Below are 16,277 nucleotides of genomic sequence, written 5' to 3'. Positions count from 1 at the left end.
AAAGGAGAGACAACGAAAACAAAGGATGAGCATTGAGCAAATCCGTGACAGAGGTTGATACGAGAAAAAAAGGAAACGGAAATAGTGTGAATGGAAAATATAAAAAAAAGGTTTACCGAAAATGCCCCCATCCAAGAGTATGGGAAACAGCAAATCAAGTTTCTCTTCTATATATTCATTGCCTTCATCACTAATTATCGGATATTAACTATTTAATCATCCAAACACTATTTTCAATTTGATTAGATAACTAGCAACATAGGCATATAGCATACATACATCTGCATTTTTATCATTTTAAAAACATTTCATTTCTTTTTGTTTCAAAATCCTACTTGCTTTCGATATTGTTTCATTTGAAGGCAAGTCTAAGTTGAAAAAACAGAAGCAGAGAAGTGTCTACCGGCCAAAAATTGAGAAAAAGTTGTCAATAATTTTTTTTTTTTGTGTGCAACTAAGTTGTCAATAATCAATATTGAGATTTTTATGAATATTTTAAGGGTTAGATTGAAAGAATAAGAAAGCAAAGCAAAAATAAACATAGGTGTGGGTAAAAGGAGAGCCAAAGCGTGAAAGAGGAATAATACAAGTGGGGGGAGAAAAAGCCAAACCTTCCCCTAATGGAACTATGACGATGCTTTGATGCTCTCTGTTTCTTTCCCTAAGTAGTAATTAGATAACTCACTCTCTCTATATATGTTTTATCAATATCTGTCTGTTAAATTCAATAATGTAAATCTTAGCCCCACCTTTTTTGTTGCAACAACACATTATCATATCTACATAGTTTTATTGTAGATAGCTTTTTCATGGATTCCAACCAATTTAAAGACGACACAAGAAGATGTATACTACCTAAAATGATTCGTTATTTAGCTACATATCGAATACTAAATATAATGGAAATCAATCTAGATTACAGGTATGTCCAAAGCACATGCGATCCCTAAACCTAAAATATGAATATCGCGCTAAATTTGTTTTGCAAATATATTACTCGAGGATGTTGAGTTCTCGTTTATAAGTTTGAGTTTTGCCTCTTCGCATATTAATCAAAATCCAATGAAAATATCATCATATACAGATTATGTGGCGCAGCAAAAATAATATTGAAGTATGGTGTAAATATACTTATTCTCGAGTTCAAACTTTCTTTTTCTAAAGGTAAATTCATTTGTGTGTTAGAAAGTTAAAGTTGGGTTGCGGTCAAGTTGAGCATGTGAGATGGGCTAAGCTTTCAGTCGGTGTCTCTCTCTAAAGTTAGTTAGATGGCTTAGATTGCTGGTAAATGGTTGCACCTTGTACTGATTGTAGAAAAAGAAGGGGAAAACTGTAACACAATTAACACATGAAAGTACTTTACTATTTTAGTAACAGTGTTTTAGTTAGGTAAGTGCTTGTCTTCAATCCTATCATCAATTAGCCAGTTTTTGACTACACAACAATAGTTAAATATTTTCTTTAGTCAAGTTAAATCTAGATTTAAAGATTTGTTTTATATTCTGTTACATGAAAAACGTGGTTTGAATCAAAACCTTTCATTAGCACAGATATAACTCGTACAAATCTTAAAATATTTAGCGACATGTCGGCACAATCATCTCAAACTAGAAAATTTATTATTTATTACGATGACAGCTAGGAAACATCGGACGGTGTCGATAAAATCATCCTCGTACCGTGGGTGAATCTAGACAGTTGAAATTTGTGGGCTCTACTTTTCATCAGTATCACGGAAGCTGATATCTCCAGCAACGTGACTCACGTGAATAATTTCTTTCTCTGTTTTTAATTTCAAAGTACTAACATTTCTAATGTCTTCTACTTCTACTGTTCGAATAAGAGAATTTTTTTAGTATTATTTTATTTTTAATTTATTTTCACAAGAAAATTTATAGAAAAAGTGATTATTTTTTAACAGAGGTTGTTTGCATATCAAAAACTGATTACATGAAATCCTATTTTTCTAGACCAATTTTTTTTATTAAAAGTAAAAATATACGTATACGCAGTTATACCTATAGAGTTAATTTATGTAGAACTAGGATTTAGAGTTTTTTTTTGACAAAATGTTTAGAGTTAAAGGGAAGGATTCTAGGGTGGGGTTTAAAATTTTAAAAAATAAAAAAGTAAATATTTAAAAACTAAAATAAAATAAATTAAATAGTTTCAAAAGGAATTTTAGAATTTTTAGAAAAAAATAAAATAAAATTTAAAAAAAATGATCGAATTTGAAAACGTAGAATTCGAAGCTATATAAATTTTTATAAAAAAAATTTCGCGTAATTATATTTGTATATCTATAAAATAAAAGGTAGAAGAATCTTAGACCTCTTTAATAAAAAAAAATATTTAATCATTTTTTATTTGAAATTTTTTCTATGACAAATACTTAAAATAAACGGTTTGAGAGAATTGTCCTGTTAATATAGCATTGTATTAGATTGGTGTGTTTCTATATGCATAAAGTTCAGGAGAAATTTATTGTAAAAACTTTTACAAATAATATTAACTCATTATAAAACTATCTTCTAGTGATCTCTTTAATCGCTTTGAACTAGTAAAAATGGCTTTGGGTAATTGTAACATATAGTAATAGTAGTACACTAGTACTCAATAGAAAGCTAGGAATAGGGGAGCCAGTGGTGGTGAAAACTAGGCCTGAGATTTTTATCCGAGATCCGGATCCGATCCGAAAAATTCGGATATTCGGAGGAGCCGAATCCGGATCCAGATAGTAAAATGTTGGATCCGTCAAAACCGGATCCGGATCCGAATATTTTAATTTTTTAGTCTGGATATTCGGATCCGTAATTTTTATTAATAACTATTTCAAAAATAGTAATATCTATATATAAAAACTAATTTTATTTAATATATTTTTATTTTTATAATAGTATATATAATTTTTTATGTAAATTTTGTAATATTATACATAGAAATAATTAAAAATATTATATTTTATTTTTAAATTATTGTTAATATTTTATATATATTAATATTATTATTTTTATTTATTTTAAGGACCCATATACGAATCCGGATATCCGCCGGATATTACAATTTTTTTAATTTTTTTAAGGATATCCGACACCCGGATATCTGAGAACTCAGAATCTAAATAAGAATAATAAAATTATGGATCCGCTGGATAAGTATCCGAATACCTTGAAATTGCCCGGATACTCGATTTGTCCCAGGCTAGTGAAAACCTTACCTTGAAATGGAATTCAAGAAATTGATGGGTGCGTTAAAGCCAAGACATTTTTTCTTATCGGAGAGATTTCCCATTAATAAATTGTTTCTTTGCTTATTCGACCAATGGACCAAAACCAATGTCCAAGTAAGTACATACCAAATTGGTATAAAGGCAAAAAGGCCAAAAGCAAAAAAAGCGAAAAAGCAAAAAAGCAAAAAAGCAAAAAAAGCAAACATGTACAATATGTGTTATGTCCGAAGTCGGGACAATTACATAGCCACAACGTACATGTCCGAAATCCGAACAATACAGCTCGTAAGTTCTCGTGGGCTGGATTGGGCTCTCCAAAAGCTGAGACCCAATGTCAAGCTTAATGAACTTAAACCAAAATAGTACGCGTTGGTATAAATTGTAAAGGTGTTACCTTTGATCAGTATTTTCCTAGGCCTTATATAGAGCCCAATATTGAAAGAAAAAAACGTTTCGTAGAAAAAAATAAAGAGAAAAAGACAAAAATAGCACTAAATCAAATTTTTGTTCCCAAACTAGCACTTAAGGTCAAAAGTCACAAAAATAGCATTTAATATTTTATCAAAAGTCATAAACTTAGGGTTTAGAGTTAAAAGGTGGGGTTTAGGATTTAAGGTTTAGGGTTTAGAGTTTAGGGTTTAGGGTTTAGAGTTCAAAATTTAGGGTTTAGGGTTTAGGGTTTAGGGTTTAGGGTTTAGGATTTAGAATTTAGGGTTTAGGGTTTAGAGTTTAGGGTTTAGGGTTTATGGTTTAGGGTTTAGGGTTTAGAGTTTAGGGTTTAGAGTTTAAGGTTTAGGGTTTAGAGTTGAGAAATGAGGTTTTGGGGATAAAATTTCAAATTTTGAAAAATAAAAAAATTAAAATTTCCAAAGGATAAACTTAAAAAGGTGTTATTTTGGTCATTTTAGTTTTGGAGTGCTATTTTTGTGATATAAACTTAGAAATGTGTTATTTTAGAGATTTGCCCAAAAATAAATCAAGTTGATGTATTTAACGTAACCGTAAGTCGATTGGTTAGAAACGTATTTAGACTTTAGATAAAAGAAATGAGACGGTAATAGGCCGACAGGCGATAACTTTGACGTAGTTTGTGATTTTCATTTTTTGCTAAACTGTTAATATTCAAATTAATGAAAGAGTTAGATTTACAAAATCAGAGAGCACCACTATGGCAAAAAAAGGAAAAAACATAATGGAGCTAGGAAAGATCTGATAAGATCAGTTATCGCAGCCAACTCGACATGAGAGAGGCAAAATTCTTTCGTTGTCGCTTTGCAGTGATGATAGTCTGAACATCACGGTCAACAAGACGCAAGACTACAGCTGTGGACAGAGAAATTTGGTTATGAATGACGTTATTATGCTGTTTCCACAGATGATAAATGATGGCTTGTACTGAGATGCGACGAAGAGTGACAGCAGGTGATGTCTGCGGTCCTCTGATCCATGAAAGAAGCTCAGTCCAAGAGAACAGACCACGGTGGGCTGGATCCAGCAGTTCAAACAACAGTTGCCAAACCGCCTTGGAGTAATCACAGTTAATAAGAAGGTGGTCTCTGGTCTCATGAAAGCAAGAGCAAAGGGGGCAAGAAGTCGGGATGTTTAAGCCCCACGATGCCAGACGTGTGCGGGTTGGGAGCCGATCCGCATTAGCAATCCACATGTTGAAAGCATGATTCGGAACAGCGCCTTTGAACCAAATAAGATCAGCCCACTGCTTCTTTGTACTCTGGGGCCTGAGAATCTCCCAAGTGTGAGAAGCTGAAAAAGATCCATCAGAGATGCCATTTGCTTCCCATGTGAATTCATCACCATTGACAGATAGCCCTGGGAGAGGCAGAGTTGTGAGATGAATGTGGAGATCTAGTTCCTGTTGAGAACGAGGCCCTCCAACACACCAGCCTGAAGTGCTAGCGGCATGATTAACAGTGGCATTAATGGGAATACGCATGTTCCTTGGACCATTAGCGCCAATATGAGAAATGAGCTGGCCTAGCGGGGTCCAAACATCATACCAAAAACTTATACTTGAGCCATCTTCAAGGTGAGCTCGCAAAAACCTTACAGCGACCGGTCTCAGTTTCAGCAAGCGTTTCCACATCCATGAGTCTTGTTGAGATTCTTGAACTGCCCAAAAACTATTCCGGGAGAGAGAGTAATGCCGGTGCCAGTCAGCCCAGTGAGACGATTTGTTTGAGAAAAGGAGCCAAATGAACCGAAGGCACATAACCTGATTCCAGACCATAAGGTTTCTGAGGCCTAGGCCACCTTCATCCTTGGGGAGACAGACAGTGGACCAAGCTACCTTAGCAGTTTTCCTCAGCTCAATATTTCCCAGAAATTTAGTACAAAGCGATTCAATTTGCTTAATACAGCCCTTAGGAAGGATGAAGCAAGAGAACCAGAAGTTAACCATTCCAGCAATAACAGTGGAGAGGAGCTGGAGCCGGCCCGCAAAAGAGAGTGTTTTGGTGGCCCACATCTTGAAGCTGGCCGAGATCTTTGCAATAAGGGGGGTGTACTCTGATATTTTTAGCTTCCTTGACATGAGGGGAAGACTAAGATACCTAATAGGTAGAGAGCCCGAAGAGAATCCCAACCTAGAGATTGCAAAAGATTCCTGTTGATCCAACCCTGCACTGAATAGCTCGGTTTTCTCCTTGTTCATTTCCAGACCAGACCAGCTTGCAAAGTCATCCAGACACTCGGAAATTCCGTGCAACGAGTTGCAACTTCCATCAAAGAAGATCATGACATCATCAGCAAACATGAGATGGGAAATCTGAAGCTCAGCTGTTTTAGGATGATAAGAGATCGAGCCTGCTTGGTATCTGGAGTGAAGCAGTCTCGATAGAGCTTCCATAGCTAAGACAAAAAGGTAGGGGGAAAGGGGATCTCCCTGTCTCACTCCTCTGGTACTCCTAAAGTAGCCGCTAGAAACACCGTTGACGGAGACAGAGAATGAAGGCGTAGTAATGCATTCCCTGATCCACATGATAAATTGTTCTGGTATAGAGAGAGCACGCAGGGCCGCAATGATGAAATCCCATCTAACCGTGTCAAATGCCTTGCGAATGTCGACTTTAAGCATTGCTCTTGGCTCTGAAACCTTAGATTTATAGCCCTTGACTAAGTCCGTAGCGAGAAGGACGTTTTCAGCTAGTAACCTTCCAGGAAGAAAAGCGGACTGAGCATTAGAGATAACACTGTGAAGGATTGCCTTTAATCTGCTTGCCAAAACCTTAGATATGACCTTATACACCGTGTTGAGGCAAGAGATTGGTCTGAAATCAGTGGTCCTAGACGCATTGGTGATTTTAGGGATGAGGACCAGCGAGGTTGCATTCCATTGCTGTAGAATTGAGCCTGAAGTGAAGAATTCCAATACTGCCTCAGTAACTTCTGTTCCCACAACAGACCAACATGCTTTGAAAAATTCGGAGAGAAACCATCGGGGCCACAAGTTTTGTTTTTTGGAAGCGAGAAGAACGCGGTTTTGATCTCCTCGGCTGTGAAACGCATAGTGAATTTTTCTGCGACCTCAGCTGAGCAGTGGAAACCGTAGAGAATATCCAGATCAGGCTTAGCAAACAAGGGAGGATTAACAGGCATGCCCAGTAGACTAGTGAAATAATTGATACAATGCTGCTCAATCCCATCTTGCGAGTCATAGCGAACACCTGAGTCATCTGTGAGATAATGGATGTGGTTTGAGGCTCTTCTTGTTGCCACCATTCTGTGGAAGAACCGTGTGCTATTGTCGCCTAGGCCCTTCCATTGAACTCTAGAGCGCTGGAGAAAAAAAGCCTCTTCAGCTTGGGAGAGAAAGATCCATTTCCGCATAGCTTCAAGCTCAGCCTCTGCATTAGTAGAGTTAGGAGAAGCAAGCATAAGGGTTTGAGCTGAGCAAAGAGCCTCATGAGCTTCACTGGTGCGTTTCTCGATACCAGAGTAATTTCCTTTACTAAAATCTCTAATCTCTTTCTTTAAAAGCTTAAGCTTCCGTGACACGCGAAACATAGCTGATCCAAAAACACAGTAAGTATGCCATTGTAGCGTGACCATTGGGAGGAAGCCAGGGTTTTGGAGAAGGAAATTGAAGAACTTGAACGGCCTCTTCTTGGAAACCAACTGCGCATTAAGGACCACCTTCATACTTGCGTGATCTGAGAAATCTGGCGAGTCAAAGAAAGCCACAGAGTTTGGAAACAGATCGCTCCAGCCGTCATTAACGAGGATTCTATCCAATTTTTTAGCAAGAGGAGCGCTCTTCTGTTTATTCCACCAAGTGAATAAATTGCCCCTATAGTTCAGATCATTTAACCCCGACTCCAGCAAACAGTCATTAAATAAACGAGAGTGAGCATCAACATTCAGAGAGGTTGGTGCAGAGTGTTCGCTAGGCAGGGATGTTTGGTTGAAATCTCCAAGAACGATCCACGGTAGGTTTAGGACACTTTGATCTTCCGCTAGAGAGACGAGCTCCGACCATAATTCAGTCCTCTCCTTATGACAGTTTGAGGCGTAGACTATAGAAACCAAAATCGTATAGAGGGAGTCAGGAAGAGTCACGTGACAGGATATCATTTGAAGACTCTTTCCAACGACCACCACCTTAACTGAGGGATGCCACAAGAACCAGATTTTCCCTAACTCCGAGAACGCGTAGTTATCTTCAAAAGACCAGCCAGACATAATTTCGCTAATAAATTTATTGCCTTTGGGTTGCTTGACATGAGTCTCAATAAGACCTCCAAAAATAGGTTTGTTTACCTTAAACCACTTCTTAAAACCGTTGCGGTGGCTATATTTATTAAATCCGCGAACGTTCCAACAAAAAATGTTACTCAACATAGATATTATTGAAAAGAGGGGCCGCTGCCCCAAGATTTACTCTTGCGAGAAGATTTCCTAGACTTGACAAGCGTGAAATCACCGAAGTCAGGTATAAGCTGGCCCTCTTCCAACTCAAAATCTGAAGATACCACATCTGAGGAATCCCTCTCAACGCCCGAAGATTCAGCTTCAGCCGAAGGCTGCTTAGAAGGATTCTCGGGAACTGTAGGAGGCTGGAAGCTAGTGCAACCTTTCTCAAAGTCTTTTGCATTGCCAAGAGAAGAGTTGGGGTAGGCAATCAGCTCCGATCGAGAATTCATGGGAGGCTGAGAGGAGGATGGTGAAACAACCTTCCAATACTTCTCCTTAGATTTAGATCTCCCACGACGAGTTTTCTTAGCCTTCCCCGTAGCCGTTCTGGTTTTGGGGCAGTCCTTTTCGAGATGACCAGAGGAGTTACAAGACGTGCACGTTATCAGAGCTGTCTTGCATCTATTAATGGAGTGGCCCACCTCTTTACAATGCTCACAAATTGGTGGCATCCATGGGCTGGATACTAAGACCCTGCAGATTTCACCTGATTCAAACTGAACATTTACTGCCTCAGGCAGAGGCTTCCTAGGATCGATGATAGTCCAGACTTTTGCGACCTCCAAATCAGTCTTGTTAGCTGTCGAGGGGTGGAGGAATTTGGGGTCTCTGACCAGACCGGCAATTCTCTCTAAGTCGTCTTCATTAAAGAACTGGAACGGAACCTTCCGAAGTTCTAACCAAATAGGGACATAGGAAAGCTCCGGCTCTAGAGGAACAACACCAGGCTCCCATTTATCCACAAACATCGTATGACCTCCAATCTGCCATAGCTTTTGCTGGATAACCATGTGTCTAGTAGTCGCGTTCAGAATCCTGAAAAGGAAAGAGTTTCCTTCCATCTTGGATACAGAGATATCTTTGAATCTCCTACTCCAAATTCCATTCACTATGCTGAAGATGGTACTTTGTGAAGGAGGGTCATGATAGAACTGTCCAAGGACAAAACAATCCCAAGACTTTCGATTTTTTTCGATAACCGAATTGGGAATTTTGATACAGGCCTCGCCTGAAGGGAGGACAAAAGGTTCTCCCTTTTTCTGCAGTGGCTTCGTTGATCCTTTAGCTCTGTCACACCAAGTCGGGGAAGACCGTGGGACCTGATTGTCAGGGATAGAGTTTACTGGTTTGTCTACGAGGTCACCAGCTTTATCATCTACGGGCACACCAAGCTTCATAGCAGGTTCAAGAACCAGAGAGAGATCAGGTTCAGAAGCGCGAACTCTGGTTTGTCAGTTACGGGAAGGTCGCCGCCGTTAGTGCCAGAGCGAGAGGTCTGGGCGATTGAAGCAGGGGCTTTAACGGTTGCTGATTTGATGACCGGAGTGCTCGCAGGTTCAGCTGCAGGAGTAGCGAACTCTGGTGCCACGGTCTTAAGAATTAGGGTTTCCGTCGACGAGCAGGGGACGGAGGACGCTAGCTGAGCAGCCAAATCGGAAACGGGGTTCACGATTGACGCATCAGAAGCCGGCGTAGACTTTGCTGGAGACAGATCCTTTGCAGGAGGAGCTTTAGCATGATTCCCGGAGCTGGTCGAAGGGGGGGGGGTTTCGGTGGAGAACGAAAGGACAGCTTCCTCTTTCCCATGGGAGGAGAACCTTTCGGGGGAGAGGTCAGAAGGAATTGACGCCGGAGCTTCCGGCGCCGATCTGCCGCTGAGAGAGTCATTGTCGCTTAATATCGCTTTTTTCGCCTGAGAGTCGCCGTTGCTTTTTAATTCTTTTGCTTTTGTCGCCTGAGAGTCGCCGCTTCTTTTGTCGCCTGAGAGTCGCCGCTGCTTTTTGCTGCTTTTTTTTTACTCCCAAGTCCTTATGTTTTGTGATTTTCATGATTTTCGTTAGGGTTAAGACACAAATATTCGGTACTCGTTTAGTACATGTTGTTTACTTTGTATCCATCTTGATTTTGGTTCAATTAAACATAAATCTTATTCTTATTACTCATAAAAAGCAAACCAAATACTGAACGAATGGGAAAAAATTGAGTAGGAATAAAATTTTAGGAATGACGAGGAATGATGGTTCTTTATCAAAATTAATAAGGAATTAATATGTTTTATAATTCTCTACAAACAAAAGAACGAAGAGGAATGAAAAAGAAAATTTATTCCTCATGAATGGTAAAAAGTTTAAGGAACGTTAAAAAATCTAGTGTTCCTCCTCGTTCCCTTGGTCACCAGTCACACCCTGAGTAATTTACTTGTGACCTCACAATGTTAATTTATACACTTAAAATATATACAGTATGAACTCCATAAATTAATAAACACAATACATTAATAAATTGTAGTGGTTCCGAGTTGGAACGGTGTAAAATATGACCCAGTTCGATAAAATGATAAGAAAATATTTTTTTTTTGAAAAATCTTATGTAAATATATGGTTTAATATAAACATAAATTAATAGTTTATATAAAAAAAATTTCTATAAATATAAACAATATATTGTATAGTTCATTTTTACACATTGGAGTCTATCTTTAATTTTTCTAAATATATTGATGTTATTTTGTCATTTTACAGCTAAAAATTAATTTATATTTTCGATAGATATTTTTTTGCACCAGTAGTTGAATAAAAACAACATAAAATTTGTATATGTAAAATTTAATCAATACCACAAAATCAAGTATTTTTTATTTTTGCATAAAACATATTTCAAAATATATAAACCTAAAAAATAATTTTCAGTAAATTAATACTTCTATGAATTAATAAATTATCTAAGTCGTTATATTATTAATTTATAATTTTTTACTGTATTTTTGAATTATTGCATCTCATATAGTTTTTACCGAACTATGGTAGTTATTTTCATTTCTAAGGGTGTGACCGGAAGTCACCAATAGCGTTAATCACTATGTTACTCTACTTTCCACTCATAAACTCACCAATCAACTGGAAAAAAATTAATCATTAGTTTATTCTTTCACTCCAATTATTATTTAAGTGAAGGTAAAACACTTGGTATTTTTCTCTTGGTTTTAGAAGTGGGAATGTCAGTTACTCTAACTTTTTCTTTTTATTACTAGGATAAGATAAATTATATAGTTAAAATATAAAACATATGATATTGAAAAATTTAAGATTTTTATAAATCAAGTTATATATATATATATATATATATATATGTATATTTTTGGATTGTTTATATAATCATCTATACGTTGGGCCGAGAACAATTTTATTTGGATTTGTGGATCAAAACTTAAAATTTATGATGGACCTTTGGATATTTTCTTTTAAAAAACAATTTTTACATTTTTTTGACAACATAAAATAAAATAATTAAAATATTAAAAAGACAATTACAAATTGAGTTAGACTTATAATTTGAAGTATGGTTGGTTATGGGCCATATTAACACAACAAAAAATTTAGCAGCCCGATCATTATTATACTTAAGGTCCAAATAAGATGAATTGTTTTTTTATTTGCAATCGATACTTTATTTCAAGTAGTTGAAGACATTATTCTTTGTTTGCAACCGATAATTTATATATGATGAAAGTTAAGTTAACGTGATATATAACATTAACTACTACGAAAGAACATTATTAGCATTTTTCTAAACTACGAAAAACAACTATGCAATTCACTTTTTGGTGCCAAATGTTTTTCTTAATCTTCAATATAAATTTCTAAAAAATATTATTCGATATATAAATTCGTTTGGTAATAAAGTTTTCTATATTTTATTTTCTTTTATTAACAAAACAAAATAATACGCTTCATTTTTTGTGATGAACAAAATAAAAAGAATAATTGGAGGATTTTGAGTGATGTGTTTTTCTTGATGGAGTAGTGAGACTATAGCATGTGATTATATAGTATGTTTCGCAGTAAAGAGTGAAGATTTTCCCAATAAATTACCTTATATTAGCTTAGTAGGTGGTAACCCTTGTGCGGGATGAGATTATAAAAAAAATTGCATTTATATTTTACTTCATTATATCAACTTTATATGTTGGTTACATTCTTATATTAGGTTTGTATTATTTGAGTTGTGAATTTGTTATATATAACACTAGGGTAAACCCGTCCGCCCGAATAAATAAACTAATAGTACAATTTTTTTAAAAATGTATAATTTATTTTTAACTTAAAATTAGTATTAACTTTCGTAAAAAAGTTTACAACAATTTTACTATTCATTTTAGAAATTATATACTTGTCTAATTGTATATTGTGAGACTTTCTCTTTAAGCATGAAAAAAACAAATTTATCCATTGCTAATGTGCTGTTTTGTTGAAGTTAGCTTGAAGAAACCTTGAGCAACAAGGTTATTTGATTCCTAGTTGATTTATGAATTGTTTTGGATAATGATCATAATATGTTTTATGATTATCAACTAGGATTAGGACTTTTTGATTACCTTATAAATAAGCTTTAGTCTTTAGACAAAGCGTGTGAGTTGTTGTGTGATTGAGAGAGCTTGATTGAGTTTACTTGATTGATTGAATAAGAGAAGGACTTCTTATTACTCTTGTGTTTCAATATTTGGTATCAGAGCATCACAAACTAATTAAGAAACTATAACCATGGCTGACATAAAAGAAGCGATCGTCAAGAACAAAGACACCGGCCCAGCCACTGTCAAGTTTCCGATGTTAACTTCTTCAAACTACACGGTCTGGTCCATGAGAATGAAGATAGCGCTTAAGGTCTGTGAAGTATGGGAAACAATTGATCCTGGATGGAAAGATGAGAAGAAAAATAACATGGCAATAGCATTCTTGTTTCAATCCATACCCGAAAACCTAATTCTACAAGTCGGAGATATTGATACTTCAAAAGGGGTGTGGGAAGCAATACAAGCACGTCATGTGGGAGCAGAGAGAGTCAAGAAGCAAGGTTGCAAACCCTAATGGCAGAATTTGATAGACTCAAGAAGAAGAATGATGACACAATTGATATATTTGCTGGAAAACTAGCTGAAATCACGTCAAAAGCTGCTTCTTTGGGCGAGACTATTGAAGAACCCAAACTTGTAAAGAAATTCCTCAAAAGCTTGCCAAGGAAAAAATATATACATATGGTAGCCTCCCTTGAGCAAGTTCTTGATCTTAACACCACGAGTTATGAGGATATATTCGGACGTTTGAAGGCATATGAAGAAAGGGTCGCTGAAGAAGACGAAGAAGATACACATGATGATCAAGAAAAATTAATGTATGGCGACACAAGTCAAGAAAACCATGGAGGAAACTATAATAGTGGTCGAGGCCGTGGTCGAGGAGGTAGATCTAACTGGAGAGGTAGAGGCCGTGGCCGTGTTGGATCAACGTTTCAGAGTCAAAGAGAGGCTTACAAACAACGACAAGGTGGAGGTGGAGACTTAACTCATATCACGTGCTTCAGCTGTGATAAACAAGGTCACTATGCGAGCGACTGTCCAGACAAGAAGCTCAAATTACATGAGGCTGTGGAAGGAAAGGATGATGATACTCACGATGCTGACGAACTAATGGTACATGAAGTCGTGTACCTTAACGACAGGAAGGTAAATCCTACTATATTCGAGACAAATCATGATACAGAGATGATATGGTACCTTGATAATGGAGCTTCCAACCATATGTGTGGTGATCGTTCATTCTTCTTGAGACTCGATGAAACGGTGACGGGTAAAGTAAGGTTCGGAGATGACTCGCGAATAGACATTAGAGGAAAAGGCTCTATTCGGTTTGTGTTTGATGGAGGTGAAAAGAAGATATTAAATAATGTGTACTACATCCCGGGGCTTAGGAGCAATATAATTAGCTTGGGACAAGCTACAGAAGCTGGATGCGAAGTTCATATGAAAAACAATGAACTAACATTGTTTGACAAGTATGGAGACCTTATGCTTCGGACTACACGAACGGGTAGTCGACTCTACAAGGTATTTTTGAGCGCTGACCGCATACAATGCCTTCAGATAAGTGCAGCATCTGAATCAACTTTGTGGCACGCCCGTCTCAGTCATGTCAACATCGAGACATTGAAACTAATGGCGAGAAAGGAGCTGGTCACTGGGTTGCCAGAGACCGTCATCAAGACTGAAGCTTGCGTATCCTGTTTGCTTGGAAAGCAAGCAAGAAAATCATTCCCACAAGCAACGGCGTTTCGATCTGCTAAACCTCTTGATCTTATCCATGGAGATCTGTGTGCTCCAATCTCTCCACCTACACCAGCTCAGAAACGATACATCTTGGTACTTATAGATGACAATACACGTTACATGTGGACCATATTATTGAAAGAAAAGGGCGAAGCATTCGAAAAATTCAAAAACTTCAAGAATCTTGTCGAACAAGAAACACAGAACAAGATCAAGGTCTTGCGAACAGATAGGGGAGGTGAATTTACATCTCATGAATTCAGTAACTTCTGTGACAAGAATGGCATAAAACGACACTTGACTGCACCCTACACACCCCAACAGAACGGAGTGGTTGAGCGTCGAAACCGAACTCTCATGGAGATGACGAGAAGTGTTCTAAAACACATGAGTGTACCAAACGAATTGTGGGGCGAGGCCGTTCGACACTCCACGTACCTAATCAACCGTGTAGCTACAAGGTCGTTGAACGGGAAGACACCATACGAGATGTTGCGACTGAAAAAACCAAACATCAGCCACTTGAAGATCTTTGGCTGTGTATGCTATGCGAGAACCGAAGCTGTAGGAAGGAAGAAGCTCGATGATAGAACAAGGATGCTAGTCCACTTGGGAACTGAACCTGGGTCAAAAGCCTATAGGCTACTGGATCCAATTACCAAACGGATAGTAGTAAGCCGCGATGTACACTTCACCGAGGATAAAAGTTGGAATTGGAATGAAACAGAGGAGAAAACAGAGCAAGTAGAGCATTCTAAACCGGGAGAATTTGTTGTTCGTGTAAGAAATGAGAGTGATGAAGAAGAAGATGCTCCAGCTGAGAATGAAACGAGTATTGATGAAGAAGAAGACTACGAAGTTGAAGAAGAAGGTAATGCTCAACCTCTACGACGATCACAACGTGCTTTGAGAACACCTTCTCACCTTGATGATTATGTTCTTCTGGCCGAGATTGAAAGTGAGCGTCTACTGATGGTTATAAATGAGGAACCGTGGGATTACGACGAGGCCAAGAAGCTTAAGGTTTGGGTCGATGCGTGCAAAGACGAGATCTTCTCAATAGAAAAAAATAAAACATGGGATCTAGTCTGTTTACCTGCGGGAGCAGAACCTATTGGTCTCAAATGGGTCTTTAAAGTTAAGCGTAATGCAGATGGAAGTATAAATAAGTTTAAAGCCCAACTAGTGGCTAAGGGATACGTTCAGAAGCATGGTGTTGATTATGATGAGGTCTTCGCACCAGTGGCTCGCATTGAGACAATACGTTTGATCATCGGACTAGCTGCTCTAAGAGGGTGGAAGATTCTTCACCTGGATGTTAAAACCGCTTTCCTCCACGGAGACTTGAAAGAAGAAGTATATGTAAGCCAGCCACAAGGTTTCATCGTTAAAGGTCAGGAAGATAAAGTTTATAAACTTAAGAAAGCTCTGTATGGTCTACGTCAAGCACCAAGAGCATGGAACGTGAAGTTGAATCAGATACTGCGAGGGCTTAACTTCTACCGTTGTGCAAAGGAACCGTCTCTGTACCGTAAGGAAGTGGACAATGAGCTTTTGGTTGTAGTTGTCTATGTTGACGACCTGCTTGTTACCGGATCATCGCTTAAAATGATAGAAATCTTCAAGAAAGAGATGGCTACTAAATTTGAGATGAGTGATCTCGGGATGTTAACCTATTATTTGGGCATTGAAGTAATTCAAAGAGAAGATGAGATCGTTCTTAGTCAAGTTCGTTATGCAAGAAGGATACTTGAAGAGACTGGTATGGCTTCCTGTAACTCTACGCATATTCCTATGGAGATGAACTCGAAGTTCTCGAAAGCAGCCGACGAGAGGAGTGTGGACGGGACAGAGTATCGCCGTAACATTGGGTGCTTACGCTACCTATTACACACTCGACCTGATCTCTCTTTCAGTGTAGGAGTACTCAGCAGATATATGCAAGAGCCAAAGGAGTCTCATGTGCGGCATTAAAACAGATAATAAGGTATTTGCGTGGAACATGTACTCTTGGTCTCC

This window comes from Brassica napus, chromosome C7 (assembly GCF_020379485.1).
Source record: "Brassica napus cultivar Da-Ae chromosome C7, Da-Ae, whole genome shotgun sequence".
NCBI lineage: Eukaryota > Viridiplantae > Streptophyta > Magnoliopsida > Brassicales > Brassicaceae > Brassica > Brassica napus.
This window is presented reverse-complemented; position numbering follows the sequence as displayed.